The sequence below is a fragment of the Halichoerus grypus genome, chromosome 1 (genome assembly GCF_964656455.1).
Source record: "Halichoerus grypus chromosome 1, mHalGry1.hap1.1, whole genome shotgun sequence".
NCBI lineage: Eukaryota > Metazoa > Chordata > Mammalia > Carnivora > Phocidae > Halichoerus > Halichoerus grypus.
This window is the reverse complement of record NC_135712.1, coordinates 108,635,679-108,659,306: the sequence shown is the minus strand read 5'-3', so window position 1 is coordinate 108,659,306 and position 23,628 is coordinate 108,635,679. Positions and strand designations below refer to the sequence as shown.

At 38.2% G+C, this 23,628-nt stretch overlaps 1 long non-coding RNA gene across 1 annotated transcript in view; it reads right to left on the bottom strand.

Annotated features, from left to right (window-relative positions):
* The window catches only part of LOC118522854 (uncharacterized), a 28,372-nt gene extending 5,438 nt beyond the window's left edge, over nt 1-22,934 (bottom strand). The window contains exons 1-2 of the long non-coding RNA XR_004910821.2: nt 22,747-22,934; nt 10,489-10,580 (exon numbers count right to left, since the gene is read on the bottom strand). This is a non-coding gene — a long non-coding RNA (uncharacterized LOC118522854). The remainder of the gene's footprint in view (nt 1-10,488; nt 10,581-22,746) is intronic.
* Between the last annotated feature and the right edge of the window lie 694 nt (nt 22,935-23,628).

Here is a 23,628-nt window from a genome sequence, read left to right as displayed (position 1 = left end):
AATTAATTAATATTCATTCCCAACAAGCTGAAGTTGAAGGCAAAAGTAACAGACACTTCCAGAAAATCTAAGAGAGACAACTTAAAATTAAGATTTTTAATAACACAGCTTAGTAAGGTGGAAGATATGAATGAATATAAAAGTATCAATATCAGGTCTTTGGTGGTGTTACTGAGGAAAATTTGGACTGGTACTGTGGCAGAGGTCATGTCTTAACAAGCACATGCATCATGAGAAAGTAAAGGAATTTAGACTTTATCTTGTAGGTCAGTGATATATATTTTTTAAAACTTGAAGTCATTTTTTTTCCTTAAATGAAAATATAATCAAGAGAGTCCTCTATTTTTGCCCAGTTTGGGCCCTTGTAAAGTATATTAAAGTTGAGTGTGTCAAAGACAAACGATGACTTACTTAAAGGTAGGTGAGAATTTTTCATCCCAAGATATAACAAAATATATAAAATCTCTTCATTTCTTCTTTTAGAGATAATCTTCATTTTAATATTTCCAGTGTTCTTTATATATGCTTTCATTTTGTTCTTTTCCTTCACCAGTTGAAATCTCAACTAGATGAAGTCCAATAAGTAGTAAACTGGGACAAATTTGTGCCATTTTTAACATTGCTAGTAATTTGTATCTGTAACAAAGTTTATAGTAGAGTTATAAAACATGGTAGATGCACATCAGAAAAGAATAAACTAAAAGAAAAAAGGAAAAAAAAGTTTTAAAATCCTTAAATAAGTACCCTAAGCTTAGGGAGCTTAGGAAGTTAGAAAAGAAGCATAAATGAACCCCAAACCAAGCAAAAAGAAGGCGATAATAAAGATTTGAGCAGAAATCAACAAAGTAGAAAAGAGTAAAACAATAGAGAAATTCAATGAAAACGAAAGTTAATTCTTTGAAAAGATCAAGAGAACTGACAAACCCTAGCTAAGCTGACCAAAAAAGAGCAAAGACTGAAATAATCAGGACTGAAAGAGAGGCCATCACTAACAACTCTAGAGAATTCAAAATTAAATTACAAAGAAGTATTATGCATTACTTTATGCCACCAAATTATATCATTTAGTTAGAATGGATGAATCCTTAGGACACAAATTGCCAAAATTGCAGCAAGAAAAAATAGCATGACTGACATAAGTAAAAAAGTTGAATTGGTTATTAACAGTCTTTGCACAAAGAAAAGCCCGGCCCCAGAGAGCTTCACTGATGAGTCTACAAAACAAAGAAGAGATTATTCCAAACTCTTTCAGAAAATAGAGGAGGAGGAAACATTTTTCAACTAATTCTATGAAATATTACTCTGATTTTGTACCCAGTTCCAACTGGGGAGGGCGGAGGGTTCCCATACTGCTACCAATGCTTTGACACCAGCTGGGGGTCCTACAACTCAACTCAATTCTGACCCTATCTACCTGGAGATAGCATCAGATTCCAGTTTAAGGGATCAGTCCTACATGGACTTTTATCTCCTTACTGCTTTTCACACATCCATCCATCCACCTAACTGTATATTCATTCATCTAATCATTCATTGAGTCCTATAATCAGTAAATATTTATTGACTGTTATGACCCAGCACTGTTCTAGGCACTGGGAAATCAAAAGTGAAAAAAATTTGTCAAGTACCATTGCCCTGATCAAGCCTAAATTATAGATACTGGAAGGTTTGAAGTTATTATCTCTAGGAAGAAGTATATTATCATTTCAGCATATTAATATCCATCTTAAATTTTCTTTCCCCTTCTTTTGCCATATTCTAAAAAGTATATTTATTAACCTTGATCCTTAAATCCTTTGTACCCATCCCTCATAGTATTTGATTATTATCTAGTTTAATCTACTTCTGTTTTCTCCATTATATCTCAGAGGCTTCTTTCCAGAATGGGTAAAGTATATTTCTCAAGCTCCAAGTTCCCATTACTGCTTTTTTCTCAGTGGAGGAATCAAGCTTGCATTGACTACAACCAAAATCAGCGATCCCCTCAGCAGGAGAACAAATATAGCAGCTTTCCTGCACATTACTGGGACAAGACCCCTAAACTGTGCCTAATGGTTACTGCTTAGGGTGTCTCTTTTCCATTGGCCTTGTTACTCTGACTCTATTCATGACCCCTCTCACTTCTCTGGGTTAGCTCATGGGGGGCTTTGTCTGATTTAAATCAATACAAAAGCATCTGTAATTGTCAACCATTAACGCCCATTGGCTTGTCTAACCAAGCAACTGTCGGGATGCTTAGGATGTTTAAAACAGAAGAAATAAAGACAGACACAAAAATTATCATGTACCTTTTACTATATTATTTCACAACAAATCTAAATTCAAAAGTAAAAACCAGTTTTAGAAGTTGCTTCTCTTTTTAAGGTTAATAAACTTAACTAGTTTATCAAAGGAAAGCCTAAATAGCTGTACAAAAACATGACTATCTTAACTAAAATCTTTTTATTTTAATATGTATATGGGGGTATGTGAGATAATAGAAAATGTATATATTGATCTTGGTCCCCTGATTCTAGCACAGAACTTCTAAAACCCAAGAACACAAGCAGCATCGCTTTTAATATTTGTCTTTGAACCATCCTTGACACAGGGCTTCTAAAACCCTCGTAAATTCCTAAGCAATAAGAGCACTAAGAGCATCTTTTATTCTACTAAGGTGACTCTGGGTGGCTCGGAACACTCCTGGATAAGGGCTGGTCACCAGAAAGATTAAGTCACGATCAGAAGCTTGGAATTTTCAGCCCCACGTCCTCCAGAGACAGGATAGGAGCTGGAAATGAAGTTAGAAATTGTCATGCCTATGTGAGGAAGCCTCCAAAAAGTCCCAGTTTGTATGTGAGAGCTTCTAGGTGGGTGCACACATCCACACAGGGCAGGTGAAGCACCCGAACTCCATGGAGACAGAAGCTCCTGTGCTCCCCACCCTCCCAGACTTCACCCTATGCATCTCTTCATCTGGCTATTCATCTGCATCTTTTATCATACTCTTTATTTTTTTTAAGATTTTATTTATTTATTTATTTATTTATTTATTTATTTATTTATCAGAGAGAGAGAGAGCACAAGCAGGGAGAGCCGCAGAGGGAGAGGGAGAAGCAGGCTCCCCACTGAGCAAGGAGCCTGATGCGGAACTCGATCCCAGGACCCTGGGATCACGACCTGAGCTGAAGGCAGATGCTCAGCCGACTGAGCCACCCAGGCGTCCCTGACGTAACTATATAAACCAGTAGATGTAAATAAGTATTTCCCTAAGTTCTGTGAACCACTCTAGCAAATTAATTGAACTTGAGGAAGGGGTCATGGGAACCTTCAGTTGGTAGACAAATTGGACACAGGTTGCCTGTAACCTGCTACTGGCATCTGAAGTGCAGTGGAAGCATTCTTGTGGGACTGAGCCCTTAACCTATGGGAGGAAATGAGTTAAATTGTAGGACACCCATCTGGTCACTATGGGGAAAAACTCCCCCACATGTGGTGATCAGAAGTATCAGAAGTGAAGTGTTCTGTGTCAGTCATAAAGAAGACATTCAGGAAAGGACGTAGGAGGAAAGGACACTGGGTTGTTTTTACAATACAGGGTGATGTGTGTTTGCTTTCTACATTTTTATATGAGAATATTAACTGGTACCTGAGGGACACTCTTAGAAGCAGATGAGGGGACTAGTATTTATTGACTGCCTGTATTAACTAAGGATTAAATGGGAGGATGTAGTTCAATTCTCATAACAACACTAATATATATAAATGATTGTTCTTGTACCTGGGAAGAGGAAATGGAAGTTCAAGGGTGGATTAGAAATTTACGTAAGATCACAGAATTATTAAGCAGCAGAGGAAAATTGATTCTCAGATCTTTCCAGCAAATTTCTATCTCAGTCCCATCCTACCATCCCACATTTCCCTTAAGAAATAATGCTTACAATTAGAAGAACCCCTGAATTTACACTAAAAGCCAATTGTTCATAGTAAATACGGCTGAATTTTAGTTCTAAATTCATTCTTTAGAAAATCTTACCATTGGAAGAAGTTGGAGAAAGGTATGATTCATAAATTCAATTACCTGTGTATTTTCTCTCAGAAGCATTGATAGATAATTTTCCCTCTTGACTAGTCAATTTAACACATGTACAAGTGCTTTCAGGATCATGGCACAATGGGCGTACATCTTACAGACTGTCATCTTGGGGGAAAAACCCATTTCACTGTTTTGAGGGGGAAAAATAGATTTAAAATTCTTTTCACTCCATTTTTAGAGATTCTTGTATAACTTTTAGAAAAATCGTTCTTCGTTTCCCTAAGTCATTGTTTGTGTTTTAATTTCAACAGTGCCTCATTGACTTTTGCCATTCATGAAACCAAAGATTCTGTTAAGGAACTGACCAACAAAATGAAGAATTACTGATGATAATGTTTGATTAATTTTGTTATAACAAAGATTTCATTTATGCTTATTGTTGATTGCCTCCTCAAAATCCATCTAAAAAGTCAGGTGATCCTGTTTATTTGGCTGAAAATGTATCTGTAACTTTAAAATGTCAGCCATACCACTGAATGGGTCCTATTTGGTCAAGTTGGGGTCTTGGAATGCCAAGGAACACACCACTCCTAAAACAATTGGAAAATATCATAAAATATTTTAAAGACAAATGAAAGGAAAGCCTGACTCCCTGTACAACCTGATAAGGATAAGTTCTCGCAGAGCCTATACATTGCCCCAGTGGAGCTTCCCTCTACACCTGCCCAGCTAAAGATGCAGAGCTTCGGTGTGAAGACCAGAACCAAGGCTGATTCTTTAGCTGTTCTGATTGCTGCCTTTGGGGACAGAAAAAGTTCAAAGCCTAATCATTCTCCCTTTTAAAGTGTAAGGCAGAATCTGAATCCCAATCCCCCTTACCTTACTGGAATGCAGACGCAAGTCCCCCATGACTTTGCAGCTGGGTACCTCTCAGACCTCATCTCTTACTCCTCTCCCACCTTGCACTAGGTCCCACCATTTTCAAACATACCACAGAGCTCCTGTCTCAGTAACTTTGCAGTTGATATATCCAGTGCCTGGAATTCTTTTCTTAGATGCACCTGCTCAGTTTGCTCCCTAAATGCCCTCAATTCTCTGTTCCTTTCACCTTATTAGAGAGGTCTTTCTCAAATATACAGTTTTAAATAAGATCTTCTTTCCTTTCATCACTGTAAAGTTCCCTTGCATTATATTTCTTAATAACTTTAATAACCTTAATCACCACTTACGTATGATGTATTATTTGCTTATTGTCTCTCTGTCTCTGCCAGAGTTGAAAGCTTCAAGAGAGTGGGGATATTCATTTTACTTTGTTTTCCCTGGAACTCTGTTACCATCATATCATGGGATCTCAAAAGACTGCAGGAATTGTTAAATGAAATTAGCAAGATATTTTCTTTTGAGCTTCAAACATCCAAAGTGACCAACGGAATGGCTTTATTGCTTAATGACTAGGAAATGGAGGTGACGGATAGTGAGGTCAGTGAAGGAAAAATTTAGGAGAGCATTTCAGAAAGAAGAGAAGTAAGTAACCCCATGACTTGGGTTAGCCCAGAAAGAGTGTAAACTTTGAAGTTACGCTATGATCATGATGTTAGTTTTCAATGTGATTGAGAATTTTTTTAATTTACTTCTATTGGTACCCTGTTTCCTCTTTTGAAAAGATTTAAGCTTTATACTCATGAAATTAAACTGATACCATCTCATTCTTAAAAGGAAACAGAAGCACCACTAACATGCTTTGATTAGCTCTAGAAACCCCTATTTAGAAAAGTATTTTTGTGTGCTATTTTTTAATACAGCATTCATGTAATGGCTTTTGACTTTTCAATATAGCAAATGCTTAATGGGATAGATCTAGAACAATCTGATCTGATATTTGGGTCTTTATAGCATTCATATTTTTGTTCAGGAAAAAGAAATGATAAGCTAGCTAAGAATAATAACACAAAAGATAGAATGCGGTGATAGCATACTATTATTTACTTAAACTTCTCTGAAAATTGTACTTACTTCATTATTTTTTTTGTAAAGCCAAAAATATGCCTATCATTATCAGCAACTTCTTATCCATATCTTGTATGGTTTTATGAATTAAGATAGCTGTCTTTTGACTTGCTGTTCTATTTTCATTGTGCTGAACTTAGGGTTTTCAATCTTCCTTTACAGAAACAAAGAGTACTAGAATAGATTTATGCTTTTAGAGTTTTTACTCTGTAAGGCCAAGGTACATACATACATACAATACATTAGTTTTCTCATAAAACATAGTATATATTTCATATTCAAGCTTGTTCCTTGTTCTTTAACATTTTATACACTATCTTAAATCTATAGCTTATCAGGAGCTTAATAAAAACGTGACAAATAATTTTCCTCAGAGTTAAACTAATGTCACAGACATATATATTAATTCCCATGATTTAAACCAAATATATCTGTTTAATAAGACCTTCTCACTTGACTCACAGGATTGTATTTTGAGGTAGCATGATTGAAATGAGCTTTTATTTCCATAGTGATTCATCACCATGAGGGCAGCTAAGGGCAAATATTATTTCTGATTTCTCTAGAAGGGATGATAACAAGGAGCAAATTATAATTGATTGAGTTCTAAACATGAGCAAAACACACAAAAAAGATAAATTTAGTTTGCAGATGTTCACAAATGCACTATGCTCAGAGTTCAATACCATGTCTGTTAAAGAGAAGACAGAATCACAAGAGGTTTATGCTCAATAGCTTTGCTTTCGTTTTCTGCTTCTGTGAGGTAGAAGGCGTGATTTAGCAGAGCCAGGAACAGGAAACTAAACGTAAATATGTCATCTTGCTCTTCTCAGAGAAAGTCTTCCGATGGTGGAGGAGGAGGGATGAGATGAGGAGGAAAAGCCAAGAGGGACATCAAAGATTGACTTTGATGCCTAGCTGTGTAGAATTCTAGGGATATTTCCGGGTATGTTTGCAGGTACAAGAAAGGACAAAAGAAGAATGAAAAAAGCTGAAACTGGAATGAAAGGTAGAAAAAACAAACTATGAAGAAAAGCTTTAGAAATTATAGACAGCGTAGAGAGCCTAAGTGAAGTTCAAGTTGGTTAAACGGTGGTTATGTTTTCCTCTTAGGAGGGAAGGAGGGAAGGGAGTGAAGTTATGAATGGAGTTCATGATTCCACTAGTAGTAGTTACTGATACAGAAAGTGAGGCTTGTGAATCTGGAGGTGAGGAGGTGGAGGAGGCAGGGCAAGCTGCCCTATTGTGCAAGTACTGTTCCTGAGACATTGACGCCACCTGGTGGCCAACCTCAACTTTGACTCTAGCTGGTTCCTGTTTCAGGGGAAGGGTTCCAGTCCTTTTCTTTTTTACTTTCTTTTTTTTTTTTTTAAGAAGACAAGAGGAAGTAAGTTCACTGCCATTGCCTCCCTGATGGCCTCTCATCTGTGCTCTCTCCCAAGGCTCCTCTACTTGGAAGAGCCTGTGCTTGTCTCAGTAGGTACTCATCTCTCACCAGAGAGTAGGAAATCATTTCGTAAGGATTGCATTTCGTACTTTCAGTTATGTATTACAGTATTTTTCCTGTTTAGAAGGATCAGCGCATCTTTAAGTTGTTAATTTGCCTATTTGATTGGCAGCCCTATACGGAGTTAAGCCCTCAATTTTTCTTATAAGACATGCAACAATCACTTGGCAGAATCTCACTTATCCCCCCCGCCACAGTATGATTTGACAAAATGTTTCTCACAACTATTCTGTGCTAAATGAGTCAGTCAAATGACCCTAAGTCCCACACTCTGAAGAAATTGTACATTGAGAGTGATGGAAAGAGGAGGTAGAGAAAAAGAGTAAAAGAGAACTTCTTGCAACTTAGATCTTTATTGCCTTGGTCTCCAAGCCTAAGAACTCCAAAAACTGGATTTACAGAGCTACTGATTATAACAAGCTGTCTCTTTGATACTTTCACCATTGTTAATCAGATTGCAGAAAATCTGCCTTCATGGTGTTAATGGGTAAAATCACCATGGTTAGTGGAAAAGTTTGGGACAACTAAATTAGCCTCAAAATAACCAACTCTACACTCATGCCATAAAGCACTGGGAGGCAGAAGTACAGACCTCGACTTACACTGATGTAGTCACAGGGTCTCAGTTCACACTCCATTCCTTTCCTCCCTGATAACTGGCTCATCCAATTAATTCATAATGACAGTGTCTGCTTCCTGAATTCTGACAATCTAACACAATCACAGCATACGCAATGTAAAATAGATAATGAATTTTTAATTTAACTTCTACTTCCTTCTGCCAGCAATGTCCTCACTTATTTTATACTTTCTTTTCATATTTTAATAGCTCTATTTGAAGAGTTCTTCACGGACTCCCTTCCCCCCACCCCTTAAATAAATGGAAGAAGTGTTTAATTGTCAAGAGAAAGGAAAAGCGTAGATGAAAAAGAGATACATAGGATTGGGCTCTCATCCATATATTCCCGATTGAGGTCCATGGTGTCAGTAAATGATATTGTTGATTTCCAGATACTGCAAGTATCTTCCATTAGCCAGTTCAACTACAAAAGGACACTCAAAAAGGACAATAATATGAATATATCTTTGGGAGACAGAATTTTCAAAGAGGTGAAAAGTAGTGTTGCATCAAACAAAAAAGTCTTGAGTATTTTAATTCTTCTGCTTTCTTATCTAGTGCTTCTGCAGTGTAAGGGAGGCCCCCAAGTCAGCCAGCCGTATACCACCCTCACAAATGTTACCTTATTGTTGTTTTTCTTAATATCTACTATGATTTACTTAATATTTTTCTTTAAACTCATTTTTTATTTGGCTATATTCTAGGCAATACAATATATAAAATGACAATTTTGATGTTAATTTTATAATTCCTACTAAAATAAGTTAATAACTTAAATTAAAAAAAAAAGTCTACCACTCAAAAGCCAAAAATCAAAAAGTTAAAGGGGGGAGAAAATAAAAATAGTAGTTTTCTGTAATGTTAAGTATTTCTCTTTCCTCTCTCACTCCCACGCACACACATAATGAGAATATACTGCTCTAAAAGTTTAGGAAAGAAATAGTTGAAAGAAGGGGAAATGTAAACAATATAATACTTTAAAGAATTCAAAGCACCTTTATATACAGACTTCCACTTCTGGCCAGGATGGAATAATAAGAACTAGACTCTACCTCCTGCTATAAACATAGAAAACTGAATGAAGTGCATAAAATAACTAGTTTTAGACTTTAGGCAACAGGCAATCCAGGATCGTGACCCTTAAGAGATGGGAAAATTGACATGAGCCTTACAATCTCCCTAGCTTCCTGCCTAGAGGCAATTTCTGCCCACAGTTACAGGGAGCAGAAACCCAGAGTCCAGTGGTCTTAGGGAATTGAGGAGACAGAAATTGGAGCTCATAGAGGCTGAGGTGGCTGGAAGTTGCAGGGTAGAGTTACAGAAAGGAGAGAGCGACAAGACAAAACAGCTCCAGATACCTGTATTGGAATCACTACGAATCTTTTTTGACTACTAGGCCAGTGCATATGAGAGTAAACCTCCATGACGTCAGACAAAAAGCAGAATAATTTCTAGAACTCAGAAAAGCTAGGGTATCATTTGAGGATCAACCAGTCATGGTAAAGAGTCCTCAGTAATCACTTGGGGGCATTCCATGGAGACCCCCAAAAGTTATACCTTAGTAGTAGAGCTAAATTATCTCTAGAACAAAGAAACTCAAACCCTCTTCTAACAAGGCTTAAAAACAAGAGTGAGAGCAATCAAACTGATCTGCCACTTAACATTCTTTAAAGAAAGACAAGAAAATTCTTTAAAGAAAGACAAAGTATTCTTTAAAGAAAGACAAGAAAATCCAAAATCCAACAATGTAACAAGCACAATGCCCTACAGGTAGTCAAAAACCATTAGGCTGACAAGCAGGCAAATGTGACCCCGAACCAGGAGAAAAGTACTTATAAAGAGAATATAAACATAATGAAGAGAGAAGTCGAAAATACAAAAAATAAAATCCAGGCAACCTCACACGCATATTTTACTTTGACCCTCACACAAAATCTTTAAGTCATTGTACAGTATTACTTAACCCCTTTTTATAGATGAAAAAACTGAGTTGCAGATATAGTAGATGAATTGATGAAAGGACAAAGGCCCAATAGGTTTTAGAGTCCAACTAGATCCAGGGTCTCCTGAATCATTAATGTTCTTTAAGTAGAAGGTGCCATGAACCTCCATTAAAGGAGACTGCTGTGGATGGTACTGGACCATAGTATATTTTCCTAGATCAGTCGTAGGGCAAAAATATCAAGGAAAACTGAAAGTATAAGTGGATGCTTCTGTGTGTGCGCGTATGGTATGTACCTATGTGTGCATGAATTGCAGTTATGCTGTGTAGATTATATGATTTGACACAATAATTACTCTTGTTATCATAAAGTACATTGACTAATGCTGTATTCAAACCTTAGCATTGGTACTCCAATAAAGATGACTTTTCTGATGGAATTAGGGCTGAGTCTTCCCCAATGCTAAAGGCAGGGCTCCAAAACATTGCTCTGAAAACACAATTGGAGAAAAAAGAAATAGGAAATTAGTGTTACAGCTAAAAGCCACTTTTATGTGTCAAGGTCAATATAACTCAGGAAAGATTTTAAAAACTGAACATACATAATTTTTGTTACTGGAAATTTCTGAAAAATCAACAGTGTGTCCTTAAAATCTCTGTATATCTTTTAGAGTAAGAGGGTTGACTATCAGATGTATTAAAGGCTATTGTAATTCTAAGGCTTCAGAATAGGAAACTCTTCCTGGTCAATATTTAACACTTTTGAGTGTTATATTCTATGAAAGGGATGCAAACTTTGGACTATGACAATGTTTTACTTTCTTTTATGCTATACTCTATTTAGGAGCTTATTATCATTATGTTACATTTAGAGAAGTATCAAAATACTCTCTTTTTTTATGCTGTACTCTCTAAAATGTAGGCACATTCAATTCATTGCTGAGTAGTGTTACATTTAGAGCACAGGAATGGAAATGACTCAGATGTACAGGGTCAATATAAAACCTCACTAATTGGAACACTTGTACCTAAACACGTGTATAAAATACATTTGAGAAACATTGAATACAATATTCTTTAAGATTCACAGTGCCTGTTACCATATTAAAGCTTCTGCAAAATTGTGCAATAAGTTTTCATGCATTGGCAAACTTCTCAGACCTTGAAATCGGATTTTGAAAAATAACTATTAATATCCAGCAGAGCTACTATTCCCCAGAAGCCATTTTGAGAAAAACTGTTAAAGATGCTTACTTCAAAGCTTTGGTGCTAAAATCAGACTTCTTGCATACAAACCCAAGTTCATAACTTATTAATTATTTAACCTTGCTGTGGCTCAGTTTCTATATACTAAAAAGAAATAAGGGTATCTATCTAAAAGATTTGTGTGAGAGTTTAAATTATAAACTTCATTCCAAACAGTATCTGGCTCAGAGTAAAAAATATTATCTATATTGGCTAAGATTCAATGAAATTATAAAATTGTTGAGAAAAACTTTCTGGTTAAAAACATTGGGTTGTTAGTGCAAGAGAACTTTGAAAAAACTCAGAGTAAAGAGACATATCATTCAAACATTCAAAAGAAGGTGTGTGAGTTATTTTCATTCACTTGACTCTTCACATCTGAGCAAAGTTCATAGTACATCCCAGTGTGGTGGCTCTCCAAGTTTCAAGAGGATCTCTACTAGTTTTTTGAGCAAAGTAGGAAAATTTTCCGTTAAATGAAACCATAAAATCTATTACCTTGAATGGGAATAGTAAATGACCCCAAAGCAATGATAAAAAGGAATGTCATAGTTTGAAATATCTGTTTCATTTACATTTAAATGTTTTCAAAATAGACATTTTTTAAAAATTCTTCAAACCCTGCATTAAGTTCCTCTCAAAATTAATCCTTCAATAAAATGTTGAGTGAATCTTATTGTTGAGGATGCCTTTCACTCAACTCTTTGACCTTACTTGACATTGGTAATAGCCAAGAAATAATCACTTGAATATTTGAAGCCACAATTTAGGAAGTGGCACTAATTCACATAGAAGGGAATTTTAAGCTATTTCTCTTCTAATAATAGAAAAACAAAAAATTCAGAGAAGTTTGCTGCAGCCTTACCTAAGAACAGGATTCAAACATAAGCAATTAGAGTGCCGTTTGCCAGAAAACCTTCCAAATGGACTTTCTTCTTAAGAATCAGGTTGTTCTTAGAAGAGTTAGCCTTACAACAAGATAGATCTAGATTTAGACTCAACTCCCCAACTTTCAGACTGTGGATTTGAGCAAGGTATTTAGCCATGTTGTGACTTATTTCTTACCTATAAAAAAGAAATTATGCTGCCTACTTTATGAGGCTGTGGTGATAAGAAAGAAATAAGATTATACATGTAAAGCTCTCAGCAGAGAGCCTAGCAAGGTGTAGGTATCAACCAGATGTTAATTGCATCCCTTCCCACTTATAAGATAGCAAAATGAAATATTTTTAAATTGAAACACATTCTTTAAAAAATCACTTTATGACATCTTTTCATTCTTTGTCATCAAAATAAGATGGAAAAAAGAATATCTCCATATCTTTGCTCACCATTCCATAAGCAAGCAAAATCCCCTTCTCCCTGCCTGGCTCAAAAACTCCTTCCCTTTGGAAGTATTTCTCCACTCCTAGCCTTGAGTGAATTGATCATTCCATCCTCTGGATCCCGGGGGGCCTTATTTCTACTAATCATTGGGTTTACCCTGTACTTGCTCTGTCATTGATCTTTTTATGTCCATGCAATCCTAGCTGGCAAAAAAAAAATGTGTTTATAAGGATCGTTTTCCAGCCAGTTGTCTATACCTTAGAACTCAAATGGCCACGGAAACCATATTAAATGTAGTTGCTCATTCTGGAAGCCAGGACACAAATTTTATGCAGACTGTAATATAAAATACCACACAAATCTTTTCTATGTGTTTGATCTTGGATCACTGCATGTTTTTGTGAATACCTACTTAGTCTGGCTTATTGACCCCTGGGGAAGGGTGGAATCAGGCTACAACCTCTTTCTGTACTATTGTGTGAAGAATGGTAGGCTGTCCACAATGCAGTGGCTTTAAAACAACCATAACCCACAGTAAGATAGACATGTTACCTTTCAGACTAGGACAACACACACACATTTGTACATGCATATAACTGAAAAATTTCACAACATAGTACTTTATAACGTTTGAGGGATTTTGTCTACTGTAACTCTATTCTCTTTTATCCCATTTGACTTTTTGATACTGGTTATGGAAATTAATTTCCTATATTCTCAGAGGATCTGAGAGTGCTTAAAGGCACATGAAATAGCATTTTATTCTCCCCTCCTCCAACAAATTTTTGTGTTCTTGTTGAATAACCTCTTCCTCATGTGGTTTACTTCTGTATTGGTCTTCTTGCCTGGATGTTGCAGTGTTAAAAAATCAGATTGTAGGAATAGAAGTCAGATTACTAAGGAGGTGTTTCTTTAAATGAGAAATGCTAGGCATTAAGGCCATAGTTTTTCAAACCATGATGCTGCCTTCTAATTTTACTCATGATTAGCACCATCATGGCCCCCACACATCTCCCACCCACATTACACCAATTATAAATGTGTTTTTACAATGAATGGTTACTTCATAAACATGAGGCATGAAAGATACACTTCCTGTGCTGTTCTCCCCAGACAGCTGGGGAGGAAAAGTCTGATTCTTTATACAAAGTCTCCTTGTTGTCAGTACATATGGTCTGTAGTTTCCAGACAGGGTGTCACCCCAGAAGTTGGCAAAAAGGTACAGGAAAACATCAGCCTTTGCTACTAAAGTTAAATGAAGTTCACTGCTTAGAGCAGTTCAGTGCCTGGATGGGTTTGTATGTAGGCTTACTGATGAGGGCACAAGAATGTCCTCCCAATTTCAAGGGGGCAAATGTAACTTTAATGTGAGAAAAGACTAAATGCATAGCCCAGAAGGTAGTGGAGAAAGTTAATGTCTGAAAGAGTATTAGTGTGTTGAGCAGAACTCCAGGTTCAATAGAAATAGCATATTGCCTTTTCAGCTCTGTTTTTTCCAGGGGAGCAAGAACAGCCTATCCTTAGCCTGATGACATTTTCCATTAAAACAGTCTAACTCTCTTTGCTCTGATAGAACAATTTCTGGTGGAGATGATTTCTAACATAGACCTTCCTTGCGGAGAGAGAATACAGTGAACACTCCAACTCCTTGGCAGTTCTTTATCAGTATAGGTTAATGCAATAGGGTCTTGGCTCATAAATTGAAGACCACAGATGCTGAAAGAAGGTAAGACATTTTAAGAGCATTTCAACTCCTTTCTTTTACAGGTCTGGAAATTGAGAACCACAGGATGACATGACTTTCCAAAGCTATGGGTTACAAGTTTATCCACATTGAGATAGTCTCCCACACTAGATTACTCCAAGTAAATGGAAATAACTATTACTGATTATTGCAGTTTCACTGGGCACATTCACTGCCATTTCTGAACGTGCAAAGCCTAGCCAAGTAGGCACAATCTGAACGAGCAGAATTTTGCTCTGGGGTTGGAGCAGTCTGAGTTCAAACACCGCTATGCGACATTAGGAAATTTGTGTAATTTATCTCAACCTGTTTTCTTCTTCTTAAGATGAGAGTATAAATACTGCATGAATTATACCTAACTCATAGGGTTTGTGTAATGATTTAATAAATACACAACAGGTACCCAATAAATGCCAGTTATTTTTAAACTATTTCACATCTGTTATGTCTGAATTCCTCATACATGTGAGGCAGAGACTAGACTTCTGTCCTTATTTTGGAGTCCAGGTTTTAAAGATGGGTAGAACTAAATTGTCTACAGTAGCCGTTGTCAGAATGTGGCCCCAGAAGAGAAGCAGCAGCATCACCTGGGAGCTTGTTGGAAATGCAACTTCACAGGCTCCATTCTAAACTTCCTGAATCAGACACTCTGGGGAGGGAGTCCAGAAATCTGTGTTTTAAAAGGCCCTCCCAGGGATTCTGGCACATGCTAAAGTTCGAGAGCCACTGGTTTACTAAATTCAGACAGTGGAGGCGGAGATGGGTAAAAGGTGGTGGGGTCGGCTCAAGGAATCCACTCTGAAGCAACTTCTAATCCAAGAGGTCTAGGCGGCCATTACAAACCAGCTGTGAGGCAACCAATAGTCACAAGGTACGGAGGGGTTGGCAAGGCAAAGAGAAATGAGGCTCCATACGTTTCCATTAGCCCCTTGTCCCATTTCTATGCTGCTTTTTTTCTTTTCCACCTCAGGTATTTTCTACCCTAACCAAGCCACAGCTGTGATTCCCTCAATTAACTCCCCCACCCAGTCAAGAAGTACTCATTGTGTGCGTAATTACCATCAAACTCTAGTTACTCAGGACTGAAGAGTCTCGCTTCTGCCCTCGCTTTGCCTCCCAGTCTAGCTAGCAGTGGGAGACAGACCAGTGACGCATATTCCCAATATGGTGTGAGGGGTTTATTAGCTCCTAGAGGACAGGAGCTCTGTCGTGTGTCACAGACATCGCTCACAACCCCTAGCACACCAATCATGCCACAGAGTTAGGACTTAAGGTAATACTGAATTTGGTTGGCATTCGACAATGGGATAATCCTGTCTGCATGTGTCTTTTGTTGAGGAGGAGTGGCAAGGAAAGTGGAATATGTACGGAAGGAATATCTTTTCTGAGAAATTGTGCAATTACATGGACTAAATACAAAGGGGACAAAAAGAGAATGAGAAAGCATTTGTGGGCTGACTCAGGAGAACCTCAAATAAGAGGTTCTCAGGAAGAAACAGGAATTCCCAGAAAGCATAGCAGAGGACAGTGTCTCAAGTCATTCTTTCTGGTTTGGAGTCCCTGGCATTTGACACAACCACTGCTGTCCCTGCCCCATTCCCTTGAGGGAAACCCACTCCTGACTTCATCCTGTCTTACCCCATGACAAAAGATCTTTGACCTTCCAGTTGATTCCATCAGTGCTGGAAACACTCCGTGTCTCTTGCACAAATGCAGCTTGATGTTTTGTGGCTTCATTGGCCACACTGTTGACTAGATGGTAAGAAAATATATTTTGCATAGTGGTTATTGTTATGTTAGAGGTTCTTACTTTCTATGATCATGAAGATGAGTCCTAAGATTCCCAGGGCTTAAAAATCAATGACACAAACACATTTAATTGAAAAGGAAACAAATTCTCTTCTGCATACGCTTTGTCATGGGATCACATTTATTTTCCCTGTGAATCTTTGGATAAGATAGTTATTTAAGGACATGCTTCAAGGATATGCTAAGTCTACTGAGAGAGTATACAAAGTAGTCACAGGAAATGATGGTGGCATTAATACTATGGATTGTGCTTATGTGAATTAATTAGGTCACATGGAATTTTGTGGATCTAACAGACTTGGGAATGTTTGGTTTGGCCGATAATTGGCAAAGATGATTTTTATATATAAGGTGGTAGGCTGGAGTTTTGAGATAAGCTGGAACACTAGTTTTCAGATTTAAGTAAAGCTATCACTTCACTCAGGAAGTGCTGCCCTTGTAAACACATAAGGTAGGTGATGACCTGTTTAATGTGGTCAGGATGAGGGGGGCCCACACCTCTGGGATTCTCTTCTGCTAATAGCATGTGCCTTGAATTCCATGGTCGGAGACTGAACTCGCAATTTGTATCTTTCTGCCAAGAGGACATAGCCAACTTCCCAGAATAATTTTAAGTATAATTTGTTACTGGCCACCTACAGTTTTTGTTACAGGGAAAGTCCATCAATGAGATGTTATAAGGAATGAAAAATCAGACATTAATTACCTGCTTCCTACGGACAAGCCACTCTACATTTATTTTCTTAATCGTTAACAACAATCATGAATTGTACAGGGTTGCAAGGCTGGCTATGAAATGGCTCCTTGCAAGCTGGAAAAGGCTCCTGGAGATTTGGAAAGACAAAGTCATAGCGCACTGGCCTATGGACTGGTTCCAAAGTCCTTATTCTTCCTAGTTACCATACTACTTAAAAAATATTAATGATAATGATATTAACTTTTGCTGATGGTGTGTTTTATCCAAAACATCTATACTCATGTATAGATAACATTTATTAAATACTTAATAAATGTGCTAGGCATTGTGCTTTTAAAAATGTTGTCTCATTTAATGCTCATGAGATACCTGGGAGGTAGATTCTACTAATCACCTTCCACAAAGAAGATGCTGGCCCAGAGAGGTTAATTATCCTGCCCAAGATCACATACTAGGAAGTCTCACAGCTAAATAGTGGTGAAACCATATATACAAAAGCATCTAGAATTCCTGCCGCGGTTGGGAATATGAATTCCTGTAGGGACTGAACCACATTAGGATGTATGTGACCCTCCCTAGGACTTTTAAGATAGTAGACACTTAATAAAGGTAATTGAAAGGACTTTCTATAGCTTTCCCATGGAGATAAAGTCTGAATGTTGGACTGGTCCACTATTTGTAACAGATGAAGACCAGAAACAACCCAAATGCCGGCAGTAGAGAATGGGTTAAATAAACTGGGTATGCTCAAATAGTGGAGTACTATGCAGACTTACAGAAAGCAGGAATGAATGCTTTCTCTATATTTTAAGAGAGCTGTTGCCAAGATATATTGTTAAATTAAAAAATTTTTTAAAACGCAAGTTGTACAAGAATGTGGATAGTGTGCTGCATTTTGTGTAGCAAAAGGAAGGATGTAAATATGATTAAAACAAAACCTAATAAATACATTACCCACAAGGGAGGGAGGAAGCAGAGGGTAGGGGCGGGGATGGAAATTAGACTTCTCTAAAATGGATTATACCTTATTTTATGGTTCTGATTTTGAAATCATGCTTATATTTACACAGTTGAAAAAGTTATATCAAAACCAACCCCTAAAAGTAGTGATTATAAAAACCTGAAACAAGTGAACCAAACTGTATATTAAGTAGGTGGCAATGACATGGAGAAGGTTCATTTCAAGTGGCTACAAACCATAGTATTTTGGCTGTACATTCTAAGGACAAAAAGAAAACCACGAAGAAATTTTAAAATGCATTCAGGAGGTTGGTTAATGCTGGAAATATTTTTATTGTCATTTTGAAACAATTGTATATATTGAAATAAAACAAATAATTATGTTAATGTTTTCATGAGCCAAGATATTTTCAGAGGAAGGAAAAAAATGACTTAATATGAAACCAAGGAATTTAAGTAAAAATATTGGAATCTTTCATTTGAATTGGTGAAAATATCACCCTGAACTTAGGAATGATGTTTATTTTTCTTTAAAAAAAAAAAAAAAAGCATATTTTTCACTTGTTCCATTAAAAAAAAGAAAGCCTAGATGCAGTGAACACCTGGAAACAATGAACACTCCTGGTGCCCAGACTGTGGTTTAAAAATATATATTTCCCATTAAAAGGAACCAAGACTCCTCAGAAAACTGCTGATTCCAAGTCTGAAGCAGGAAATGTACAAGATGTATTTTGAGCATATTGTTGTGCTTGAAAGCAAAGAAATTATCAGAAAAACTGGGTGGTGGTAAATGAACACAGGAGCAAATCTGAAGGAGCTCCCATTGACCAGTGTTGGGAGAGCTCAAGTATTGAACAATACTTGCTGTGAATTGAATATGTTAAATAAAATATTTAAAAATCAATGAGTTTATGATGATATTAAAAAGTTAAAACCCAGTGGTCACTTTTGGAGTTCACTAGAATACCAACTCATTATGCTGAATATTGATCAGAAAAAAAGACTAGAACATTTATTCTGCCTTTCTGTAAGGACCAAATTTTAAGGCAACCAAACAGCTGATGAAGAAAAGTTCTCCTTAAGAGAGGAAGGGGAAACTATAGACTTAAAAAAAAGTCTGTTTTTGAAATTGCTAACAAAGGAATAGATGTGGCAATGATAATGAATGACGGCTAATCAGTAGGTGAAAAGTTGGTGTGTGTGTGTGTGAGGGGGGGTGGTTACAGTAGATGGATGGGCCTGGCAGCCCTGAACCCAGGGATCAATCTGAGCATTGCTGAGAGGGTGACATCCAGACATCCTATTCTTCTTGATGTGATATCAATGGGAAGAAAGTAACACCAAGTGAAAGAAAAGATTCTGAATCATTCACTGTGAATGTGCAGGAAATATGCGAGATAAAGAAACACGTAGAAGACACTCTGAAGATCGAGTCAGCCAGATCCAGAATGTGGGACATTCTAAGACAAATGGCCCCATTTCTTCAACAAATAAATGGCATAGAAAGGAGTGTGATAGATCAAAAGAAACTTATGAGACCTATGAATGAAAAGTAACATTTGGTTCTTGTTTATTCTTTGATTCAAACAAACCAATTATAAAAATAGTTTTTTGATAAATGGAGAAAATTTTACACAGTCTTATTGTAGATGATAATGAATTATTTATTAATCTTGTTAGATATGATAATAATGCTGTAGTTGTGCTAACAAGCATCGCCTATGACAGATACATACTTAAGCATCTGGAGGTAAAATGGTGTGCTACCTGGGATTTAAAATTCTCTGAAGAAATTAAAATTTGGGTAGGCACAGGGAAAGATGAAACCAGAGTAGCAGAAAGTGAATAGTTGTAATCTAGTGAGGAGGCCTATGAATTCTTTGAATCTCATCTTCTATGCAATGTATGGACCTCTCTGAAATAGGTTGGTGCCTTTGGGCTATTAATATGAATGTAACTTTCTATAGTGTTACTATAATTGAAGAAATAAGGATGTTCTCACAGGGACTATGTTTTGCCATGTTGTGCGTGTGTGTGTGTGTGTGTGTGTGTGTGTGTGTCTGTGTGTGGAACGTTAACATGTCCTTGACTGCACATCCGCAATCATTGTTAGTACAGTTGTATGGCATTCTTTTCTAATTCTACTCCCACATAGTCATTCATTTCACAAGTTAATTTGAGGGCCTGCCATGTGCTAGTCACTGCCCTTGGCACTGCAGATAAAAAAGTGGACTTGAGAGACAGGGTCCTTGCCTTCGTGGACATTAAACCAATAAATAAACACAATTATTTTAAATAAAGGATAACTAGAAGGGGGAGTAGGGAGGGGTGTGCAGTATTAGGATGGTCAGAAGAAGCCACTCTTGGAAAACTAAATTTGAGTCGAGTCCAGAATGACATGGAAGCAGCCAAGTGAATGGATAGGGAGAGAAGTTCCCTGCAGAAGGCACAGCAAGTGCAAAGGTTCTGGGGGGAAAAAAAGCTTAAGATATCCAAGGCGGGACAAAACAGACAGACAAAAAAGAATGCCATTAGGGCAGAAGATCAGCAGTGCTACGTGAGGTCAAGGAGAAAGTGAAGGCCAAGGGGTAGAGTAACCCGGCATCTCGGTTTGGTGATGTGGTCTCATTGTGTGCCTGCCGTCTCATTGTGAGGACTGAGAGGACCTCCTTCTTCTCACAAGTGATGTGGCTGTTCTACTTTGACTTTGGATTCTATTCTACGTGCAACAGGAAGCCACAGGGTGATTTTAAACTTGAGAAAGCCAAGATTAAGCTTTTGAAAGAGCACCGTGTTTATACAAAGTATCAAAATAATTTTTCCTTGTTTAAAATACTAATACAGATAAGAGATAATCCTTGATTTACTGGGCCAACAGAGGTGATTTTCCAGGTGTCCTCCCCATTTTTTTCACATGATCACATAAGCATAGTAGTCACCAAATAAACATGGACTAGATGCAAACACACATCCATCTACTATTTTCTATCTCAGAGACAATGGAAAACTGTAGAAATACTCTTTTGTTGTTCCTTATTGCTTTATAGAATGAAATCATTAGCCCGATCATCTTCAGAGAACATGACACATATACTCCTTAGGTGATAGGACAGCACAGTTCTAGGAGCCTTAGATTAGGAGGAAACCACCCTAAATTCTTGCTGTTTGACTGGAATAATTAGTGAATACCTGTTAAGTCTCAGTTGTATCAACTACAAAATGGGAATGGAGAGTTTCTTTTCAGATCTGCCACTTTCAAGATGGGACCATCAATAATGACTTGAAGATAGGAGCCAAAATAATGCGGGTGGGGAGTGAAGGTAAGGGGCAGGAGAGAAAGAGGAGTAGGATGGGGAGGTGGCAGAGAGAGGAGAAGTGAGTAGAGGAAAGGAGAGGGGGGAAGAGGGGGCTGGGGAGGGGAGGAAAGGAGGAAGAGGAGAGGGAGAGAAAAGCTGGGGAAGGGAGTTGAGATTGAGGCTAAGGAGGTGACTTGGGGTTTTTAGTTGCATGCAAAAGAAATTAGTTTGGTTTATTTAAGCAGAAATACAATTTATCCCCAAGTAGGCTTGGAGGTTTTAGCCAGGAGTAGCCTCCACTTTCCACTGCCCAACATCAAGCCAAGCAGAACTGGTCTTATGTAGACACTGATGCCACCATTTCTAGGCACAGACTCTGAGGGACCCAGCGATGATGCTAATCGTGCTGGAAACTGACCAGGGGTCTTGCGGCCCCAGCCTGAAGAATACATTTTGCCTCATCGTTCCCACACCAACATTCTCCGGGATAGCATCTAATGGGCATATGCCTGTGTCCTGGCTTCAGGAACACTGAGGAGGCAATTTTTCAAGTTCGTTTCTGGGAGGAGGTCTCTGCCTCCCACCAATACTCATAACGAGAATTCCCTCCACACGAGAAGGAGACTGGACGCTGGGCATAGGAAGAAGTGACACCTGTTCATTACAAGAAGAATAGATGGCATTCAGCGATACATTAGCTTTGTGGTAAAAATGTATCACTGTAATAATAGTAACATCATAATCTAGAATTAGGTAACAAGCTTCTCATTTCTGGTATTTTCAAGGGATCCTTTAGTCTGGTGTCCGGGAGAGAGGACAGAAGCCGGCAAGTGCCTTCCTCTCCTCCGCAGCAAAACTGAAGATACCAAAGAGCTCTTTAGCTAAAAGCAGCTGAAAAAGAGCAAGGCTGGAAGCTCCAGTTAGGAGGGAAGAGTGCCATGGCTCTCTGGTGCTGACTAAACTTCTACTTTAAGTTTCTTGTCCTGAGAGAAACAGGAAGCACACTTCCTTATCAACCAAAGCCAAATGAGTCCTTTTAGAGAAACCCCACCCTTGCGAGTGAACTTTACCCGGCCCAAATATGGGCGTGGGGCTCCTTTGTGCTCTAATGGAATCATTTACAGCAACAGGGCTGGGAGACACACATCTCACTTCCTTGATACTCTCCCGTCTGCCGTTAATTTTTGCCAAGCCAAAAGGTGACTTAAAGAGGGAAAAATAACCATAACTACATTCTAAAAAGGAACCAAACCAGACCGACTATCTGATGTGTTGGCATGGCAATTTAGTCATTGGCATCCTGCTGCTCATCTGGACCTAAAACTCGATTTCTTTTGAGGTAATTTGTAATCATGGAAACCACACAGATCCCTGAGGTCAGGGAGCCACAGAGAGACCACATCCTTTGTTTTCATTTCTCAGCTCCAAGTATCTGAAGCTGCGTGTTGTGCCGGGTTCCAAGATGTACAAATCATCCCGAGTGGCTGGGTTGTGTAAGAATGTTTCCCCTGGCATGGTGCCTGCTCCATCGATACAAATGGCTTCACTATTTTCTGATTAAACCACACGACCATCCTACCTGGCTCTCATGAAACCATGTCTGTTCCCGAGCTGGCGGAGGGAGACCTGCTAACGTGCTGCCTTTGAGAATGGCCCGAAGACTGCGTTCTGCAGGAGCGGGGCCTCCCACTCTGCCCCTGGGAGCAACTTCATGCAAGCGAGGGTGCGGTAGCCCAATACTGAACAGGAAGTGCTGTATCAGAGCACCTGCCTTCGCTTCCTCTCCAACAACAGATCGGGCAGCTCCCTCGCAGCAGCCTTTGCCTGCCTCCAGCACAGATGTTCTCATTCAGACGCACATGTGAGCCTGTCCTTCCGCACAGAGCTCAGTGGGGCTGCCTGACAACGCTTACAGGCTCCCTGGACATGCACATCAACAGGGGCTTGAGTCAGGCCTGTCGGTCCATTCCTTTCTAGAAAGGTATCATATGTGTAAAGATCTCTTCAAGATTGATCAAAAGTCCAGTATTTACAGAATTGATGTCAAATGCCAGCAATTTTAATAAAGGTTTAACATGGTACAGTTTATTTCTGAGTTAGATTTGGTTTGTTTTCCCCAAGATCGGCCTATCCAATGAAGAATCCCCTTTGGAATTTAGAGATTAATCCTTAAAGGGGATGGGAAACAGGTCATTTATATCGGAAGAGTTCAGATTTGAATTGTGTGGATTGACTTTGTGGTTTAAGAGGTTAAAACTTTGGGAGGAATTTTTATCTAAAAACTCTTCCATATGTGAGCATTGGCTGAATTGATAGATGGATGAAAACTCTGGCTTTTTTCTTTCTTTTCTGTTTTTTTGTTAGTTTTGTTTCTTGATTGGAGTTTCAAAATTTTGCTGCTTGTTTGGAGATGTCTGCCTTGGCAAGTCCAGGGAAGTCTTGTATTGGCTAACAGTGAAAG